This window comes from Pinus tabuliformis, chromosome 7, assembly GCF_031772625.1.
Source record: "Pinus tabuliformis cultivar Carrire ecotype Pingquan chromosome 7, CPIR1, whole genome shotgun sequence".
NCBI classification, from domain to species: Eukaryota; Viridiplantae; Streptophyta; class Pinopsida; order Pinales; family Pinaceae; genus Pinus; species Pinus tabuliformis.
Window position 1 is genome coordinate 323,317,065 of NC_142293.1, and position 22,562 is coordinate 323,339,626.

Here is a 22,562-nt window from a genome sequence, read left to right on the forward strand (position 1 = left end):
GGCACATATGACATTTTTGTTTTTTGTGCTTAACATTTTTGCCGATAATGAGGTGTTTTTCAACCTATGATCGAGGATGATGTATTTTTTGACACACTCTTATATATATATATATATATATATATATATATATATATATATATATATATATATATATATCACTATTATCGGCTTGTCTTGTAAATCATGTTATGGAATGGTTTTAAATTTACATGTATGATTATTGCAAATGTCTATTTAACATTCGAGAAGCAATTGCATCAGCTAATGTATTTAAAGATCTTGGAATATGCTGATATTCAATATAATCAAATTCACGTTCCAAAAGACGCACTCTCAAAAATAATATTAATAACACTGGATTTCTAATGGCATAGACTCTATTAAGCTGTAATACAACGAGTTCAGAATCTAACCTCACTATCAAACTCCGAATCCCAAATGAAATAGATTCAAATAATAACTCAATCACTGCACTATACTCGGCAATGTTGTTCGTTGTTTGACCGAGGCTTACCCCATGCATAGATACTAACTCGTCAGAGGGCGAATAGATAACCCAAGCTGCGGAAGAAATGTTCTGTGTATTACGACAAGCACCATCAGCGAAACCAATGTATGTTTGGAGAGGCATTGACATCTGCAATATCAAGAGTAAAACCAAGATAAGCAGGAATAATGACGAAAAAACACTCTCTAAGCTAAGCACATTGTTTAAACTAAAACACACCAGCTAGAAAGAAAAACTATTCTAAAAATCTCCATACCCATTCCTTAAGCATAATACCTCTTCAAGTAAAGATCATTTGTGGGTTTACCCAAAGAGTCCCCGTCAAAGTCTACCAATTCATAGGCCCCTTTTGCTAGCTTTCGCTTAACAACATAGGGACCATGCCACATAGGAACGAATTTTCCAGCACCTAATTTATCATTAGCTTGATCGTAAACTAAGACTAGATCTCCTTCCAAAAAATTTCGAGGGGTCACATTTCGATCATATTGAGCTTTCATGCGTTTTGCGTGAGTTTCGATTGCCAACGCAGCATCACGTCGATTCTCATCTAATTGAGCCAAGTATAACAAATGCTTTTCCTCATCAGAAGTGGCTGGAAGTAACTCAATGGCCATTTGCAGTGACGGGATTTCACATTCAATGGGTAACACAGCTTCCAAACGATAGACTAGTTGGAAAGGAGTGAACCCTATTGATGTTTTTACTGAAGTTCGGTACGCCCAAGGCGCTGAAAATAGCATGTTATGCCAATTCGACCGATGAATCCCAATGATTTGTTGGATCATGATAAATAAAACTTTGTTGATGGATTCAACCAGACCATTAGCTTGTGGATAATAAGGAGTTGAACTATCGTGACGCAAACCAAGTTGGTCTGTAAGTTCACTCATCATAACGTTTCGAAAATGACACCCATGATCAGTGATTATCGCTTGCGGGACACCAAACCTAGCAATTGTATGATTGAACACGAAAATTGCAGCTGTCTTGCCATCTGCCTCAAATGTAGGCATCGCCTTGGCCCACTTCGTAAAATAATCTACCACAAGGATGATATACGCATGCCCCCCGGCCGAGTGAGGGTTACATGTGATAAAATCGATACCCCATTTGGCAAAAGGACCAACGGCAATTATAGGGTGGAGAGGAGAAGGTGGAGCGTGCATCTTTCGATCAAAAATTTGGCAGTTGTGGCATTTTCGGACCGCTGTAATGCAATCTTTAAATAAAGACGGCCAGAAGTAGCCAGCGCGCAATATCTTTTGGGCTGTGGCATACCCAAACATATGACCGCCACACACTCCAGAGTGACAGTCATTTAGAACCCTTTCAGCTTCTTCATGAGTTAAGCAACGTCGAAAAACAGAGTCCGCCCCATGGCGATAAACAGTATCTCCAACAATCCTGAATTGTTAGGACTCGAATCGAATTTTCCGACGTTCTGACCTTGAAATTTCTGGCCGAAAGGATTGGGTCTAGAGATAAACGATGATATCCCCATACCATGGATCTAAATTGCTGATTAGAAACAAGGATTCATCTGCAATGGGCTCCTCCGCCACAGTTTCCATGTCAGCACGCGGGAAGTCACACATTAACTCCGCAAAAACTAAAGATTTCTTAGACTTAGATTTCTCAAATTCCATGTCGAACTCCTGCAGGATAACAATCCATTTAGAGTACTTTCCCCCTAGCAATTTCTTGGTCAAAATGTAGATCATAGGGTTGCAATCCAAAATTACTGTAGTTTTACGTAGTAAAATGTAGTGACGAAAACATTGGACAGCTTGAACAGCTACCAATGCCAATTTCTCCACCTGTGAGTATTTTAGCTCAGTTGGATTTAAAGTTCGACTAAGGTAATATATCACATGTTCAGTTCCGAATTCATCTTCCTGAACTAAGACCATTCCAATGGTGGAATGAGAGGCGGCGAGATACAAGAAGTAATCTTGGTTGTAGTTGGGAGGATGCAATAACGGTGCATGGGTCAACGTGTGTTTGAGTGCACCAAAATATTTTTGAGCTATCTCATCCCAATAGAATGGAGTATTATGTTTCAACAACCGAGTAAAACCCTTTGTAACCTCGGCATAGTTAGGAATGAATCATCGTAAAAAGTTTGCTTTCCCTTGCAAACTTTGGAGTTGGCTAAGACTTGAAGGAGGAGGCAATTTGATGATAGCTTCGACCTTCGAGGGATCGACGCAAATGCCGGCTTTCGAAACTACAAACCCCAGCTAATCGACCCATTTCTATACAGAAGACACATTTGTGTGGGTTCAACCGAATCCGATAATGCCTACACCTCATAAAGATTGCTCGTAAATGGACGGGGTGATCAGCTCGATGTAATGAATGAGCAGGCAAATCATCGAGATAGGGTTGCACAATGTGCTTGATGTCATGAAACGCATAAGACATGGCCCTTTGAAAAGTTGCTCCAGCATTCTTGAGCCCAAAAGGTAACTTGCAATAAGCAAATGTCCCCCATGTACAAATGAAAGTCGTTTTTGGTTGATCGGCAGGTAGAATATTGATTTGATTGTATCCGGAAAAACCATCCATGAAGGAGAATATTTCGCTGCCGGCACAATCATCAATGATTTGATCGATATAGGGAGTTGGGTAATTGTCCTTTGGACAGGCTCGATTTATGTCCCTATAATCGATTCATATTCTTATTGTTCCTTGCTTTTTGTTAACCGGAACAATATTCGATACCCAATCCGTTAACGGGATCAGATAAATGAAACCTGCTTTGAGTTTAGCATCTGGGTAAGTCTTGATTTCATGAACAACAATCGTAGGATCAATTCCTGGCATTTCCTCATAGGACCAGGCAAACACGTCGCGGAATTCTTGAAATAGGGCCTTATATATTTGAATTTCCTCATCTGTACACGAGGCACCTATATGAATGTTTTCAATAATTCCAAGCTTAACCGAAATGTCAATAGGAATAGTTTGAGAGATGTTTCCCAAATTTAACTCTGAATCAGGATGTTTCATTGGATTCTGAGGTTCCTTGACATATTCAATCGTAAAAATTGATGAGAAATCATTTTCAAAACGATCATTCTCGGGTAAAAACGAAGATCTGTGATGGAGATCTTCCCATGGTAAATCATCTACACATAGGATTTCACGAATTTTCTCATCAGAGTGAACAAGTTCAGAAAACACTGTTGAATCTGAGTTTGATGTGAAAAGTGATTCATCATGGACCACATTCATTAAGTCGATTTTGGTTGAAAATGGGTCGGTAAACGATTGCACAGCCTGATACGCAATTTCATATGGACTCAAAGGCATAGCATCACCAAATGAGTCTATCTCAGATTTAGAAGGAATGATCCAAGGATCATCATAAACAATGGTGTCTGATGTAATCATATGAATGGTTGCAAATGAAGATGATGCGTTGATCGGAGGAAAAGGAAAAGTTCCCAGTAAATCGGCATCTTTAACTAGTCCTACTCCAACATCCTTATATGGGATAGTCGTTTTACCGACATGCTGAATACTTTCAGAAGAGGCTGGGTCGGATGAAAAGTAAGCCAGCTGGTCTATGGTTACGATCTTTCCATTATGAGGAAACTTTATAACCCGAAAGACTGATGAAACGACAGTTGTCATAGCGTAAGACCAACTTCGACCCAAGAGAAGGTTTTAATCTAGAGGGGCATCAACCACCTCCACATCTAGATTAACGGTTTTTCCTTCAACCCCTATAGGAAAATCCTGTAGAATGCCAAAAGGATGAAACCCACGGCCATCAAAGGCCTTTATAATCGTCGAGGATTGATTTAGCGAAGGAGAACCAAGCAATCTCCAACACTGTATCAACATAATACACATCGAGGCTCCCTCATCAATTACAGTCCGATGAATAGGCCTGTTTTTTACTATCACTGGAATCTGGAAAGCCATTTGATGAGGTAAACGTGGTGTACTATTTTCTAGATCGAAAATTATTAGGTTCGAGTCCTGAACGTCAACAGCTCCTATAGCCGACAAGAGTAATTTACGTTGTGTTGGACATGATTGCATCACTTCCAAAGCCGACATTGCTGAGGGTGAAACAGCTAAATCCTCAACAATGTTATAGTTCTGAGCCACTCTTGCATGTGGATTGAAAGCTGAATTTCAAAGTATACCCTTGGCAGGCGGTTTGATTGCTAAGTCTGGATTAGGTTTCTCGATCTATAGTGGATCGGAACCGAGAGCTGAGGTTGATGGATTAGAATGAGAAGATTCTTCTTCTTTACCATCAACAGGACTTTTACTACCATAATCTTGCGATTGAGTCGCAATCCTAAAATGGGACATCATCAGTATGGGTTCTTCATTGGCATTCGAGGAGGAACCTATCATCTTACTGTCTTGACTTGGAAAAGGATCCTTCAAAACACCAGGCGTTTGGGAACCTTTGACAATCTTCGTAACCTCTGCACGATGAGGGCAGTCTCTCGTAAAATGTTATTCATCACAAATGAGACAAGGATAACGAGGTTTGCGTTTTTCATCATTGGATTCCGACTTTTCAGGTTTCTCCTTTGAATTTTTGTCCGTTTTATTCTTCTTCTTTCCTTTCTTCTTCCCACCGGATTTTGATTTGGCTGTAGATGACTCTTCAACGTGAATATCGGCGGAAATCTCTGCAGAAGAATCTCCTGTCGAGGAATCAGGCAAGGTTATGATAGGAGAAGAATTCTTGGAAGATTTCTTCTTACTTTTAGTGTTAACCGTACCAATCATACCATCGATGGCATGAGATCCCGAAGGAGCTGCATCGATTTGATTTTGCTTGGGAAGATCGGGGATTTTCTCATGTAACATACCTGAATGAGTATAGACCAAGTCAAGGTACTGTGCTTGAGCAATTACTTGCTCCTCAGTAACAACTCTGGCTTTAGCTACATCTTCAGTGATCTTTGGCAACAAAGATTTTACAAATCACTCAGCCAAAATCTGATCCGGAATAAATACCTTCACTAAACGTCATCGACGTCTCCACTCATGAATATGGTCTAAAATGTAAGTGGATGTCGATTTCTTTAACGAAGTTAACAATTCCGTGCCATTGTCATATCTAACTGGCAACTGAAAATGAGTTAAAAACGAGGTAGCTAACTGACTAAAATTATAAAAAGTACCTCGCGGTAACTCAATGTACCACTTGGCCGTGAGACCAATTAGAGTGCGCTGGAAAAGTCTAAGATGGATTGAATCATCTGAAATGGAGTTAGACGCACACCAGAGGTGGTAAGTCATCACATGGTTCGACGGGCCCTCTCCTGATTGGCCTTCGAACTTAGGAATATCACTAGGCAACTTATTCGGCATTGGCGGCCAAAACAGAAGATAATTAAGGGGATCGTTCATTAGGCGCAACAAGTCAGGCAAGTCCAAAGTTGCGATAAACGGTAACTGACGATTAGGGTCCCTAAAAATCTGGGTCATGAGACCAGCCCCAGGAGGAGGATATCGAGGATAACTAGGAATAGGAATTGTGTTTGGGATATTGTATCCTCCCGGAAAACCAGGATTAACCGGACCGTACTGGGGTTGTTGAGGTTGTTGATAAGTGTACCCAGGGTACGGTTGATACTGATAGACTGGCTGCTGCACAGCCGGACCGAATTGGTACTGTCCCTGGTATGGTTGATAAGTAAATTGTGGTTGACTTGTGACAACCGTACTTGAACTAGGTTGTCCTACAGGCATCTGAACCGAAGTTTGAATTGTAGATCCAGACGGTGGTAAAGATGTCTGAGGAGTAGATACAGGAACAGTAGAAACCGGAGCTGTCGATACTCCGGAAGTAGGTGGGGTAGATTGAACAGATGTTGCAGCAGTTGCAGCAGTCGTTTGAGGTGGAGTACGAGGCGTACTAGGCCCAGGCTGAGAAACTACCGAAGGTACAGAAGTTTGAATGTTAGACTGGACTGGTTGCTTGGGTGTACCAGAAACTAAGGGTTGTCCAGTTTGAGATGACAAATGTACATTTGGCTGCAACACCTGTTGAGTTTGCGATGGATCCACACTAAATTCATTCTGGGGTACTGACCCATAACAGGTTGAGAATATTGAGGACCATAACTGGGTTGAGGGTAGGATTGATAATTTAAAGGTACATTTCCCGTTCCTTGAACATACGTTTGACCGGAGGGTGGTTGGAAACCTTGGTTTGAGTACTGACCTTGGGGTATAAATTGATACTGGGGTTGACCTTGGGGTACATAATGAGTCTGGGGTTGACCTTGAGGAACGTACTGTCCCGTAGGTATGTACTGTCCTTGAGGTTGCCCCCTAGGCGCAAATTGGGTACCTTGAAGTTGCCCCCCAGGCGATAATTGAGGATTTTGAGGCTGCCCCCAGGCGGTAACTGGCCACCTTGAGGTTGAGGATTGGGAATAGAACCTGACATCATGAGAATGTCTTCTACGCTCAACGGCTTAGTACCATTGCTTCCAGTTAATAACCCTTGTTCAATGGGTTGAGGAGATGCTCCCGAAAAAGTACCAGAAAGTGACTGATACCCAGAGGGAACAGAAGGACCGCCGTAAAAAAAGGATTCGGGCAATTGAGTAAACATGGACGATTGTCTTGACATATGTAACGGAGGATAGTAACCTCTAGGTGTTGGGTGATAAGGAGCGCGAGGTGGTGAAAAACTTAACCCTGGGTTTTCTAAGAAATTAGTCAAAGAAAGATACCAAGTACTGCTCCTAGGTGGACTGTAAAAAATTGATTCACGCTCCCTTAGCTCAATAACAGGTTGATTTTCAGGGATAGGGATGCCTACTTCTTCTTCCAGAGTAGCAAGTTCTTCAGTAGCAATAAGTCCAGAAGGAAGATCTTGGGTGATTACTCTTTCTACCATAGGTGAACCATGACCACTAGAAGCTGGAGAAACAAACCCCGATGTCAGAGTAGCAGCAAATTCACTTTCAGGCTCGGATATTTCAGGTTCCTCACCCATATCACTAGTAGATGAAAAGCTACCAGTAACTTCGGAAATAGACACTGACTGTGGATTATAATCTGCCACTAACGTTTGAAAATCAGGATGTACTATCAAAGAAGATTATCCTTCTTCAGGTGACCCAACTCTACTGTCTCTAGGAGTTGCAAGGACTTTCAAGCCTTCAAGCTGGCTCAGGACTTCCTCAGGAGGTTGGCCCCGAAGTCTACAGGACTTCCTCAGTAAATTAGCCACGGTTAAAACTCAGGAGGTTGGCCCCGAAGTCTACGGGACTGCCTTGGTAATTCAACCACGATTAAAAAAATCTAACTACTTCACACGCAAACGAAGTAAAATCTCAATGAAAACCACCTAAAGCCTCTAAAGAACCAAACAAATTTGAATCACACGCTTAAAGAATCTAGGAGATCAAACACACACAAACAGTAACTTTCCGTACTGAAAACACTAGTTGGTGATGAAATCCAACGTCGCAGAGTTCAATACAGAAATGGCAGTTGGAACAGTTACCACGGCAACCTGCTTAATGAATAGACTGGCACAAGTTCCTCCACTTAACCGTCTCGAGTGAAGAGAACCCCCCAGAAAATCCAAGTGAGTCTAGCCGACATCTGCTCCAGGTACAGTGGGATCTTCCCACCACTGTCACCTCAGGAAGAATCCTAAAGAATATGGCCACTAAGGTTACCAACTGAAACAAATATACCTGGGGGAACAGTCTACGATCTGATACGCACGCAAGGGCAGAGTAGCAAGCTCAATCCCCTTGAAGGCTCCTTGACATAATCCAAGGTTTACCAACAAGTGACCCCAGGCTCCTCGACAATGGTTAATCCGAGGTTTACTATTTTTAATACGTGAATATTTGGCATCGTTCCCAATGAGGACGGATTGATTCCCACACTGGTTCGGACACGATCTCATGCTTCTCCTTTAAGAGGAGCTTTCCCAGAGCATAAATGCAACAATTGGATTTCTTCCCTACCACAAGATACAACTACTTGTTTGCTTTTACTGTCTTAGAGAGTTAATTACTCTCCTACTCCAAGACACTAGCCTAAGCTAAGTTGTTGTATCAGAGCCCTAGAAATAAAAATGTTGCTTGATGAATTTTACTTTAAGCGTTATTTTTATTGGTTTTTGTTTAAGTCAAAAGGTGCGGAGATGAAACTCGTGGTATGAAGACTCGACTCAAAATCACTAAAAATGCACCTAAGATGATTTAAACAATCTTTTCTCTTCGATGAACTTCTAAACTAAGAAAGATTTTGAGAATGCAAATACTTTGTAAACACAAATCTTTCTTAATCAAACAAATTAAAAGAAGAGATTTTGTCCTTTCCAATGCACTCAAAACGAGACAACTAGTTATTTTCACAAAAATTTCCCTTTTCTTTTCAAAGCACTCAATCACTACAAAAACAAACCTTTTCCAAAAGAGATTTTTTTATTTTTATAAAACACTCAAAACTATGCAAATGACTAACTTTGAGATCTATAAACTATAAAAAAAACTATTTGAAGTCAAAGCTTACAAAGTGTCTTTTTGAGGATGTTTTACTTAGCTAAATGTGAGCTAAGGACTAATTTATGCAGAATCACAATTAGTTAAAAAACAACTACTCTTTCATTTTATTTTTAAAAAATGAAAATCCAAACATTTAAACACAAGCTTTTCGAAGTTTTGTAAAGAGAAAACTTAAAGCGGATTCCTCAACAAGGGGAGATTTCATAAATGGTCAGACTCATAAGAAGGCTGGTAGACACTAAGGTGATCTGAAGTCCCTACAGCTTCTAAGCTCAGAGCCACTACACAACCAAAATGAAAAACAAGCCCAACAAGCAAAACTCCTAGGAATTTCACCTAAAACCCTAACACTAATGAAATCAACCTAAAGAAAGCTTCTGACAAGTTATATGCGGGTCTGGGCAGTGGATAACAATTTCTAAACAAAAACTAAGCTGACTAATAGAGGAAATCTTAGGTTTTCAAGATTTTGACAGGGTCCGCAGGCCCACAGTTGACACAGGTGCGGTACCGCTCTGTGCTAAAATCCAAAGTGTAGATAAGTATGCACTGTGTCAAAAGGCTAGGGTGCGGTCCTCTCCCAAAGCTATGAAAAACGAAAAATAACCCTGGATCTACAAAATCTACCCAATTCCACACACAACAAGCCAAAAACAGAAACAAAAACAAAGTTTCTCAGGTCAAAGTACAAACAAGGAAAAAATCAAGTCCCCAGCGGAGTCGCCATTTTGTCACACGGAATAAGTCAATCTTGCGGAAAAGATAGACCTTCCTAGAATCTAAAGAAGACCTAATGACAAGCAAACCAACCAAACACTATCTTTCTCTAAATATTCTTTAATAAACAAAGGCAAACAAGTGTTTTTAGCGCCTACCTTAGGTCCAATGCAAGTTTGTGGATTCCCTCGCTCCTTCGATCCAAATGAGCTCCTTTGTCACGAATCTGCAAACACAAACAAGGCAAAAAAATTAAATAGCACCTAAAAAACCAATATCATAAAACATATTTAACATGAAAGTCAAGGAGTTCATGAAACAAATAACATGAGATACTTGTTGAGAAAATTGAGTTTGATTGTATTAATTCAAAAGAAGAATAACTTTACAACCTATGCCTTGACGTTGTACAAGCTCCTCCCAGGGTCCAGCAAGAAGTCTCCTCTACTTTGACAAGTTTCACTCTCTTCCCATTGAAGCCAAAAAGGTATGTGATCTCTCCTCTTAAGCTTAACTAGGAAGTATTAATTTCATCGGCATTTATGTTATAGACAATTTTGTGCCTTACAGCAACAGGCATGAATTGTCAATAATCCAAGGGATCCAAAGTTCCCTAAACATGATGTTCCTACCCCTAGAGGAACAAGGTCAGCAAACCAACAGCTCTCAGATCAGTTCTCCACCTGAAAACACTCAAAAACAAGCAATCCTGAAATCAAAGCAGGTGCTCCACTAGGCTTCTGCGCTGAAACACAACTCCTCCATGGTGTACCTGCGTTGCAAAGCAGGTAGAACAAAGGCCACCTGCGTTGAGCGAGATTGGACAAGTGGCACACTGAGTCATTGCTCTGGAATCTTCCAAAAATGACACTTGGATCAGGGATTTCGCCTTGTGATGAGTCAGAGGCTCTGTTTCTCCAAGTGGAAGCAAGGTTCTCCAAGTGGACTCAAGAACTGAAGATCAACTAAAGATCAACTGAAGAGAGAGAGGACACAAGGCAGCTACACATCAGTTGCAAGCTGACTCATCCTTTCTCAATTCATCTATATATTGAGCTCTCTCCTATGAGCTCAGGAGGCTGGAATTTTGTGCAAAGTAATGCTATGCTGTTGGTTTCACTATAGAGCTATTGGGTGATTGCTTGAGGGAGGTGAAGAGGAGAAATTCTTTCTGCTGGGAGGTGTTGCTGGATTAGGGCCTTCAATGGTTGTAACTCTCTCAGAACTTTACTTCTTCATTAATAAAAGCTATTGAGGTTCTTCTATATGCTCTTGTTTCAATGATATATTGTGATAATTGTATATTTGATTTACACTAATCCTTGAATCAGTTATGATTGCATGTTGCTTGTAGTTTCCTTCTTTGCTATTTTGCAGGATCTCATTGTAGTTGGGCCAGCAATAGAGCAAGGAGCTAGGAGCTAGCAGCCATAGAGAAGAGTTTGGATTCGACATTAAGCGCAAGGCAACGGTTAGTGCATTCTTTCATTCTCTTTTGCTTTCATAAAGAAGTAAACCTTCAGTAGTTTCCTTTACAGTTGTTGCTGAGGTACTATCACCCTTAGAGTGGGATAGGGTCATCCGAGTCGGATACTTTTCCCTACAACAAACTGGCGACTCCGCTGGGGATCGTATCTGTTTGATTGTTTGTAGTATTTTGCTATTCATTTCCTGAACAAAAGAGTACCAAATCGAAAAGCTTTTGACTATATCAAAAGCGAAGTAGAGGGCAGCTACTCTAGCTCATTTCTGAGCATGTTCATGATTTGATGAGCTGATCTACAAGGATCCTTGTAAGCTCTTAGTGATAGCTTTTCATCCTACTAATCATCCCTTTGAGTGTGCTTGACTGATTGCTTCTGATTTGAGCAAAAACTGTGCATTTTTTAGAAAATTGTGACCCGGAAACTGTGAAAACGCAACTTTCGTTTTCCAAAGCAGGTAGTACACAGGCTACCTGCTTTGCAACGCAGGTCCCGAAGGGGCTACCTGCGCTGAGAGCCAGACTGGCTGTGCAGCACCTGCGTTGGCGCAAATTTGCCTTGTGCATTTGGGGTTTCCTCCCTTTTTCTTGCCTGTTTTCACTATAGATTTTGCAGCCAGTTACCAGTCTTGTACCTGTTCTGAAACCAACCTTACTTGCCATCATTCCGCCTCTGTTATATAACGAAATTGTACTTGTTCTTTTGTATTTCTTACATCATTTACAATTTCCCATAACGAAAGTAAACTAGTCTTGCTTTGGCCTCTTAGATCTGAACCTGTGTTAGGCATTTTGCTGGCCTAAAGAGTTAGCTTGTTTGCTGTCCATAGCTGATCAGTCATTTTACTTTCGTCATTATGGTTTGATTTCATGTATTTCCAGTGATTAAACAAGTAAATCTTAAGGTGTCTTTTGATTTTGGAAAAACTTGTTTGTTTTCGCTTTAAATCGAAATCAAAGTTATATAACAACTTTCTTTCTGTAATACATCAACATTAAGAAAGGGAAAAGAAAATACATGCATTGTGCATTTTGCATTTGAAAAGTTTGCATGATGATTTAGGAGAAAGTGCATTAGTTTGTGCTGTATGAACTGTGTGAAAAGAATTTGCCTTTCTTCTCCCTCAATAGTTAAGATTTTCATCAGTCAAAAAGATTTGAAAAAGCTTGCTTCTCATCTTAGGCTGCATTTAGGAATTTGTCATATACATCTCGTGGTGAACCTTGAAAGGCAAACTTTAAAAAGATCAACTTAAAATATACTGAATGAACCTAACAACGCATTTGAAACATAACGCAAACATATAGAGGTCTAGGTAGAGACGTGTTCCGGCGTCGTTAAACATAGTGACTGTCGATCTCTACGAAGGTGGGTGATTCCTCCTGAGAGTCGGTGGCACTAATACGGACTTGTGCTCCCACATACCATCGCGTATATATTGGGAAACCCCTATAAGAACAAAGCCTTTATCCATAGGAAGCCGTGTCGGCCACCCTACTGATCGCGATGCAGTGAACACAGCATTCACGAAGATCGACCACCCGTACCGTAAAACGTATTCTGTGGTTTCGCGAAAGGTTTGGCACACCCTCTGCCTAGATCTCCAGAACAGTTTCTTTTGGCCTTTTTCAAACTCTATAACTGAAAAAGTCCAACCGAGCATTTGTCACTTCGGGCTCGTTAATACATCGAAGGAGACTAGAGTCATCTTTAGCTTTTTCTCGACTCTTAAAACATGAAAAAGCAAAGTTATGTTTAAAAGCGTCTAATAAAATTCATTCAAATCGGAAACACAAATTTTCCCCTTTATATTTTGGTTGATCGAGTAATCCGCAATCGTGGAAGAAAGTCAATTGAATATCCGTCGTTCTCGGAGGCTTGCGAGTCAACCGTCTTTGTCTCAGGAATCGAAAACAGTCCGAACAAAGCGGGCTCGTCGAACCAGTTCAAAATCTCCTTTAAAAGTTAGAACAAGTGTTCCAACAACATCTGAGGTTCTGGTTACTCCACACATTTCCGGAAACCCTACCTCCATAGAAGAAGTTCAACCACCACAGAAGGACGGTAATACTGATCCTAGTCTGGGGGCAAATACTTGTATAACTGAACCAGTTCCATCTGTAACTGGTCCAGAGAGTTTTGTTCCTCAAACATCTGTCGCTGTTGATACAACCCCTTCTTCGGCACCGGAAATCTATTACGGACCTGACGGTCTTCCTCTTCCACCTGGTCTGATTGCGATAGAGGAAATTATAGAGGAACCGCAAGTATCCACTCCAACTCATTTTGGAGTAGGGGTCACTCTATTTCCTGCTACGACAGAAGTTTGTCCATCACCAGTGGAAGTTCCTGTAGAATCACTAGGCAATCAATTGGATAGACTAAAAATGTCTGAACAACCGTCGACATCTAGGACTGTGTCAAATGACACGGCGACGGCAGAATTACCTGCTGCAAATCCAACAATGTTCGCCGGCATACCATCTGTCCCAACTAGCTCTCAGTCGCTAGAAGGAGTCCACCAAGAGACTATCTCGACAGTATGGTCTGTTCCTGTTTGTTCCGGAGTAATGTCTGGTAACTCTTATGGTGAGACTCATCAAATTGACCCTTTTGGGAATCTGATTAGGCCATCCAGTCCTCCAGGACAATCAATTGCCTTGAGCTCCGGATTACCACCGTATGGGGGGCAGTATGCCCTTTCATTGCCCCCTCCGGGAGGATACCCATACGGGAGTTCTCAACCTTATTCAAGTTATGGTGGAATTGCAACGAGTAGTTGGGTACCTATGCTATCCCAGCCACCAAGAGTTGTATATTCTATGCAACAGTGTGTACCTGTGACGAACATCCCAACTACACCGGCTATTGTAACCGTGTCGCAAGTTCAAACAATGCCTGTTGTATGTCAACCTCAGATTCCTCAGGTTCTCATGCAACAGCCCCTTGACCCTGCAACCCAACCACAATCGCCTACTGGTGGGGCGACACAAGTACAATCGGGTACAATCACCTCACATCTTGGTCCAATGGTTAGTGTAGCGCAACAACCCATGGTATCGCAACCGTGGATAGTGCAATACCAACAGCCACAATTCCAACAAGTGTACCAAGGTTCTGAACAGCAAATCTTTGCGAATACTGGACAACCATATATCCAAAATGGTCAAAATCAACCACTTTATAGTGGTCAAGTCCATCAACCGTATCAATCATACCAACATCAACTCCATTATGCTGGTGTGCAAAGACCAACTGTTCAGGCGATTCCATCGTATCCTGGTTACGCTTCACCTAACTTGAATCAATAGTTACCATTCGTGGCGACTTTAGAGTTGCCTGATTTACATCGGTTAACCAATGATCCAATTGCTTACGCCCCATGGTGGCCAGTGATTCCGCACAAACTTCCATCCGACATTCCTAAATTCAATGGAAATCCAGGCGAAGACCCGTCGAATCATGTGATGACATTTCATCTATGGTGTTCGTCGAACACTTTAAATGACGATTCGATAAGGCTTCGCCTCTTTCAGAGGAAATTGACAGGTCCAGCGGCAAAATGGTATATAGAATTGCCTAGAGCTTTGTTCGACAATTTTAGCTCCCTTGCCACGACATTCTTAACCCACTTTCAATTACCAATAACGTATGAAACGGGAACAGAGATATTGACCAACTTCAAACAGACAACCGCAACTCATATATCAGATCATATACATGAGTGGCGACGTCGACGAAGAATGGTTAAAACATACGTTCCTAATCAGCTTTTAGCTGAGTGGTTTATAAAGTCGTTACTGCCGGCCATAACAGAAGATGTGGCAAAGGGGGGAGTCGTAACAGAAGAGCAAGTTATTGCTCGTGCGCAATATTTGGACTTAGTATATACTCAGTCCGGCACGCTCTATGACAAAATACCAGACGCCCCTAGACCAGAGTTTTCAATCCCTCCTCCTCCTAAATCAAATAGTGACTCTCATGCTGGCGATGGCGTGATTGGCACGGCAAACACGAATCCGAAAAGGACCAATCAAAAGAAGGCCCGTAAGGATTCGAATCAAAATGCGCATGAAGAAGTTCTTGCTTCGGAAGTAAATGCCGTATCGACAGATAAGGGCAAAGAAACCAATCAACCAGGAGGCAAGAAGAATCAAAAGAAGGAAAAGAAGAAGAGAGAAAAGAAGCAGAAGGGGCCTATGGTGAAGGCGACTGGGGGCAAGCAAAAGACATCTGACAAAAATCCACACACTGCACCGACCGGGCCTAAATCGCCATGTGTCATTTGCAAAGGGACCCACTTCCATCGTGATTGTCCTTGTATTCCCCGGATACTAAGGGACTGGTCCCCAAGGTTGCACAATCCGGTAGCATCAACCTCTGGTAGTCATGTTGATTGCAGTCCGTCAACTAGCGAGAGTGAAGGACGAAAAGGGAGACCAAGATCACCCTGTATGTTGTGTGGAGGCGATCACGCCATCCACCGATGTCCATTCTTAGATGAGGCAAAGAGAGTTTTGGAAGATCGTTCGGTATCACCGTTACGACTTCCTCCTGGATACCAAAAACTCGTGCCTAATCCCTTGATAGTTGAAAATCCAGCTGGCCCGCTCAAGTGGTCAGCTGAACTGTCAGTCATTGAGAATGAACCTGCTGAATCCAGACCAGACGAAAGTCTAAAGGTCGAAATGGCAGTTGACCCGGTTCTTCCTTCAGAGGTTTCATCCTCAAATGACACCGTCATTAAAGAGTTATCTTCAAATGACACCCTCACTGAAGAGGATAAGGATGACACCGTCCATATTCTTTTCATCAACACAGACTCTGATGAGCATCAGGGAAATGCGCCCATTCCTTTATCGCAGGAAGGAACATCGTCAGGGTCATATCCGGCCGTATATTCGGTCCCACCACCAAGCAACCTAGTTGTATCCTTTGATTGGAATCAACTAGGCAGACCCCGGTTACCAGCCAGTATCCCATTCAGAATCATCGTCCAAATATACAGAATGGTGATGGCTGGAACTATCATTGATGAAGGGGCATCTGTGAGTATCCTTTCCTCTATTGCTTGGAAAGCACTGGGTTCCCCGGCGCTTTTACCTGAGATAAGAAATCTATCAGGTTTTGATAAAGGAACCAGTCACCCGTTAGGGATTCTCCCCAATGTTCCAGTTACATTGAAAGGGAAGACAGTTCATATGAACATCATGGTCGTCCAGGGACCCTTGGTTTATAACTTACTCCTTGGACGAGACTATATATATTGCATGGAGGCGATAGTGTCCTCACTCTTTAGAGTTATGTGTTTTCCGCACGAAGGAAGAATGGTCAAGCTCGTAGACCAACTTTCATTTCCAGGATCACGCATCGCAAATAGTCAAATACCATCCCTTAACGGTCTATTCACTCAAGGAATGCCTCCACCCCCGGTTCTACTTCCCGATGAATGCGAGTGATTCGGAAAGAAAGAAATGGGACCCAGGGGGCATGCACCCTGGCCTGCCTTGGGCAGAGGAAACCTTGGGTATAAAGTTAATTTCCGCAGAAGAATGGACTAGTCCGTACCCCGTCCGAAGAAAGGAAGAGAGGGTTGTTCTAGGATAAAGTTCTTTTGTCAAAGTTATGTGAGCGGAAGAATCGCTCCCTTTGTCTAAAAAAGTAGGCTCTCCTAAGGGAGGAGATCCATTTGTGACGGCAAGTAGCCACCATCTTTGAATGTCAAGCCTCACCCATTAAAACATATGTTTTGAAGGATAAGTAGGGGCAGTCTCCAAAGAAAGAGATGAAATTGCTGCAACAAGTAGTCACCATCCTTAGCAACCTAATGATAGACACCGCCGAAAAGAGAGTTTAGTTTGCGGCAGCAAACAAAACCATTTTTCGGATAATAAGTAAGAGGGCCTCCCTCCGTAACACCAATGTTTTATCTGTTGCGATCTTGCAAAATCAAAAAGTGAACTGATGGGAAGACAAGTACCGTCGGCACCGAAAAATAACGAGAAGACAAGTATCGTTAAAAATATAACAAGACGACAATTAGAAAAACAGAGGTGGGACAGAGGAGGGGCAGCCTTGAAATTATTCTTTATACCTGGGGGCATGCGAACCTTTTGGAGTGCAAGCACGGGACGACTATTTATTTTTTTAAATTTTTAGGTCCTCCCTTTAAACCTGTAGGTCTAACCCGTTAAACTCGTAGGATTAGCCGTTTCCAGCTTGCATATAAAAAGGAATGTGGGGCAAAAGTTAAAACTTGCCAATTTGGAGTAGCTAGTGAGGTATAGCTCCTTAAATAAGAATACCTCATCTGAGGCGTTCCTTGTATTAAGACTGGTATAATTGAGCAAGGTTTGAACGCATTCAAGCTCGTTAAAAAATGAACTGCCCCTTAAAGTTTAGGGGGCATATGCCTCGTCTGCATTATTATGCTAGGGGCATCATCGAGCAGTTTTAGCAATGTTCATGCTCGTTAAAAAATAAACGCAAGAATCCGAGCAGTTTTAATACATAGTTCATGCTCGTTAAAAAATAAACATAAGTTGTGAGCATTCTTCCCCTACAGTTCAAGCTCACCCAGAAAAAATGAACCGGTAAATAACCTTGAGAGATGTAACCTTTGACAGCCATATTAAAAGCCCTTGGTCGTGTTTATATGCCATCACCTCCATCCGTTCATTTGGCCAATCGTTCATCTCCATATGTTTGTTTGCCCATTTTGAGGAACAGCTGCGAAAAGTGATTTCACTTAGCCATCCTTGTGACACTGCCGTGATTGGAAAATTCCAACCTGTACCTGGAATCTGCTGCTATCCCTGTTTATCACTCGTTCCTCAAAAGACGAGTCTTCTTTGAGCTCTTTTCACTGACTCGTAAAATATGAAAAGTTTGCCGAGTTTTGGCCTTCCAGCTCATTAAAAGGACCGGAAGAGCTATCCCTCCTCTAGATTTTAATCTTTTTGGACCTGAGGGATTATTGCACAAAAAGATCGAGCGCTTGTTTTGTTCGGCTCGTTAAAGAAATCGAAAATTCATCCCTTCTTTATTGTTTTATACTTTTTCGGACTTAAGGGATTAGATAACGAAAAAGGAATTTTGGAGTTGACTTTATGTACCTTTTCAGACTCTCTAAAAATGAAAAGGACCGAGTTTTCCTTGTCGTTAGACTCGTTAAAATGATTAAATAGCGACAAACTTGTCTTTAGACGAGAACGAGTTTCCCTATCGCTAGGCTCGTTAAAACATAGCGATGGGCTTGCCCGAAGGGCAGGTTATAGAACAAGCATATGTTATCCTCCTCAAGCTTGACAAAAATAAAGAGGTACTGGTCAGCAATGACTGGGGAAAAATTGGGAGAACCTCACAGCTTTAATGGTAGCAAGTCGCTCTTGAACATGACACTTTGTCCTCCGTATCACATCGGGTTGGGTTGTTTCATTCACCGTCTCATAACCATGGTCCTCGCCACACCATCCACATTTTGGGGTAATGCTACCAATCCATCACATCAGTGTCGTTATATGTTCAAGAGATGTTGTTCTGCAAAGAGTCAACCATGTCCCATCCACTGCCATACATTGTCCTTCATCCATTTCATGACCGCCGCCCTGAATCATACATCACAGTTTGTTTTCACCTCATCACAATCACTAGCTCCGTTCTGTGTCACTGATGTGGGATTCATTAAGGCCCTCCTTTGACGGATCACTCCTTGTCGACATCAGCTCATTATCCAAGGAGTTGATCTAGGAACAACCCCTTCAGTACTTTGAAGCTTGCATGCCTCAATGGCAAGTTTCTCACTTCCGGCGACAGGTATACATCAATGACCTTCGACCAGAAGATTTTGCATGGTGGTCGACGCCAAGTCCTTTATTCCCACCATGTGAATTGTACTGCCGTACCTTGAGGGTCATCATCCTTATCGGTGATTCCTCTCGCGCTTGTTAATGGTTTACATCATTGACCAGTAATCAAGCGATGTCTTTCCATGTTCGACTTCAAGAAATTCTCACATGGATCGACTTGTACATCGAGTGAAGATCGGAAGAGATTGAAGACCCCGGATCTAGTTTCATCCATCCGGGCTGCGATATATATTCAGGACATAAAGACATTTGATATGTACATCATTACAGCAGATGATCATCCTTCTCAAAGGATGATAATTTCAGCAGAGAATTATCGGTCTACAATCAGACGATCATCTGTTCTATGTACGAAAATGTATTTATAAAGCTGAGCATGGGAATGCCCGCCTCAACTAGATCATGAAAATGTATGAAAAATAATGTATTGTATTGTATCTTATTACAGGACACTTCTCAGCAGATTGAATGAACTTCGGATCCTCTCAATAAAGAATTTCACCCGATAAACGACCTCATACTTTAGGGGGCATCTGTTATAGACAATTTTGTGCCTTACAGCAACAGGCATGAATTGTCAATAATCCAAGGGATCCAAAGTTCCCTAAACATGATGTTCCTACCCCTAGAGGAACAAGGTCAGCAAACCAACAGCTCTCAGATCAGTTCTCCACCTGAAAACACTCAAAAACAAGCAATCCTGAAATCAAAGCAGGTGCTCCACTAGGCTTCTGCGCTGAAACACAACTCCTCCATGGTGTACCTGCGTTGCAAAGCAGGTAGAACAAAGGCCACCTACGTTGAGCGAGATTGGACAAGTGGCACACTGAGTCATTGCTCTGGAATCTTCCAAAAATGACACTTGGATCAGGGATTTCGCCTTGTGATGAGTCAGAGGCTCTGTTTCTCCAAGTGGAAGCAAGGTTCTCCAAGTGGACTCAAGAACTGAAGATCAACTAAAGATCAACTGAAGAGAGAGAGGACACAAGGCAGCTACACATCAGTGGCAAGCTGACTCATCCTTTCTCAATTCATCTATATATTGAGCTCTCTCCTATGAGCTCAGGAGGCTGGAATTTTGTGCAAAGTAATGCTATGCTGTTGGTTTCACTATAGAGCTATTGGGTTATTGCTTGAGGGAGGTGAAGAGGAGAAATTCTTTCTGCTGGGAGGTGTTGCTGGATTGGGGCCTTCAATGGTTGTAACTCTCTCAGAACTTTACTTCTTCATTAATAAAAGCTATTGAGGTTCTTCTATATGCTCTTGTTTCAATGATATATTGTGATAATTGTATATTTGATTTACACTAATCCTTGAATCAGTTATGATTGCATGTTGCTTGTAGTTTCCTTCTTTGCTATTTTGCAGGATCTCATTGTAGTTGGGCCAGCAATAGAGCAAGGAGCTGGGAGCAAGAAGCCATAGAGAAGAGTTTGGATTCGACATTAAGCGCAAGGCAACGGTTAGTGCATTCTTTCATTCTCTTTTGCTTTCATAAAGAAGTAAACCTTCAGTAGTTTCCTTTACAGTTGTTGTTGAGGTACTATCACCCTTAGAGTGGGATAGGGTCATCCGAGTCGGATACTTTTCCCTACAACAATTTACCTTCAAAATGTTCAGCTTCTAACCTCTCCAGTCCTCACCCCAATGCCTCAATTTATAGTGCAATGGAGGGAAGTTACTAGGTCCTCCTTCAAAGGGATAAAGCCCTCCTTCAAAGAGATAAAGCCCTCCTTCAAAGGGATAGCTCCTCTCATCAAGGGATTAGCTCCTTCTCTTTTGGGATGCATGAACCACCTCAGAGCGAACAATCCACGTCAAAATTCCTTCTAGAATCATCTAGAATTAACCCAAAGTGAGTTTTTTATAATAAACTTGCACCTTTTTGACTTTCACAGGGGTCCACACCTACTCCTTTAGGGACAGAGCGGGCAGGTCCGCAGTTTTTATGAACAGAAGGTGTGGGACCGCAGGTAACAGTGAGAGAAAGTGTGGAACCAGAGTTTCATTGATTTTTAATGTCTTTCTCTCATTTCCAAAGCTTGACTTGAAGAGCTGAGGTCTGAGACTTGCTTAGGAGGACAATACAAGTGATGATAGACCCATACTGACTGCAAATAATCATGGTGATGATATTTTTGTGTAACAGCGGCATAATGACCGACTCTACCACAAGCAAAGCATTTGAAAGCTAGCTTACCTCTGAACCTTCCAGAACCCCGTTGAAGCTTCATGACAAAATTTACCTCATCTTCTTCTTCTGAAATGTGTCCTAATTCATTGTGTTATTCCTTTGCTTTTCCTTTTGCTGAAGCTTTAAATGCAGCTTCTCTCATATATGATGGAGCTCCTTTTCTCATCTCAAAAGCAGTTAGGATTTCGTGAAGTTGTGTCATAGTGATATTCTGCATATCCTGCTTTTCTTCTATGGCAGAAAATTTTGATTCAAATTTAGCAAAAAAGGATCTCAAAATTTTCTCAACTAAGGTAACTTCCTTTATTTCCTCACCCAGATTCTACATACAATTAACAACCTCATCTATATGTAAGAAGTAAGTAGCTATATTCTAATCACTATGCATCTTAAGAGTTTCATACTGAATTCTGAGAGTTTGAAGCTTAGCACTTTTTACTTGAGAGTCTCCTTCGTAGCTCTGAATGATTTTGTCCCATATTTCTTTGGCTGATTTGAGCTGCATGACTTTGACAAACTCTAATTGTGACAAACTTCCCAATAAATTATTGACAACTTTGGCATTGGTTTCACATTTCTTTTTACCTTCCGTGTCTGTAGGAATTGTTGTTGGAAATTTATATCCTCCTTCCACAATTTCCCAGATGTCTATTCCAAGAGGTTGTATATATGTTGTGGTTCTTATTTTCCAATACAAAAATTTTCTCCCATCGAAGATTGGCCATCTAATGGATCCCATGCTGTTATAGACATTTTTGGGCCCTACAAACCCAAGCATGAAATGTCCATAAACCAAGGGCTCCTAAGTCCCTAAAAGTGTTGTTCTAACCCCTAAAGGAACAAGGTCAAAAAATTACAGCTTCTCCCAGAAGTTTTCCTTGAGAAACTGCTCAGAATTGTTCAAAACAGGATCATTGCAGCTGCTCCACTGGCTAAGTGCATTGCATCTCACCCAAATACACTGTGAGGGTGCGTTGCATTTCAAAAGTCCCTTCTGTGGGGTGTGATGGGCGAGAAATGACAAATGGTAGTGTCATTCCGCGAGGTGGAGAGGCAATGGAAGCTTCCAGAATCTTCTCCTATGACACTTGCCTCACTGAATTCGACCAAGGATGAGTAAGAGGCCATCGGTCTCCAAGTGGAAGCAAGAACTATCAAAGAGAAGACACTAATCAAATCACAAGCTGACTCATCCCCCTTACAGATATCTATATATGGATCCCTCATCCCAGAGATCCGGAGGCTGGAATTTTTCATATTGTAACG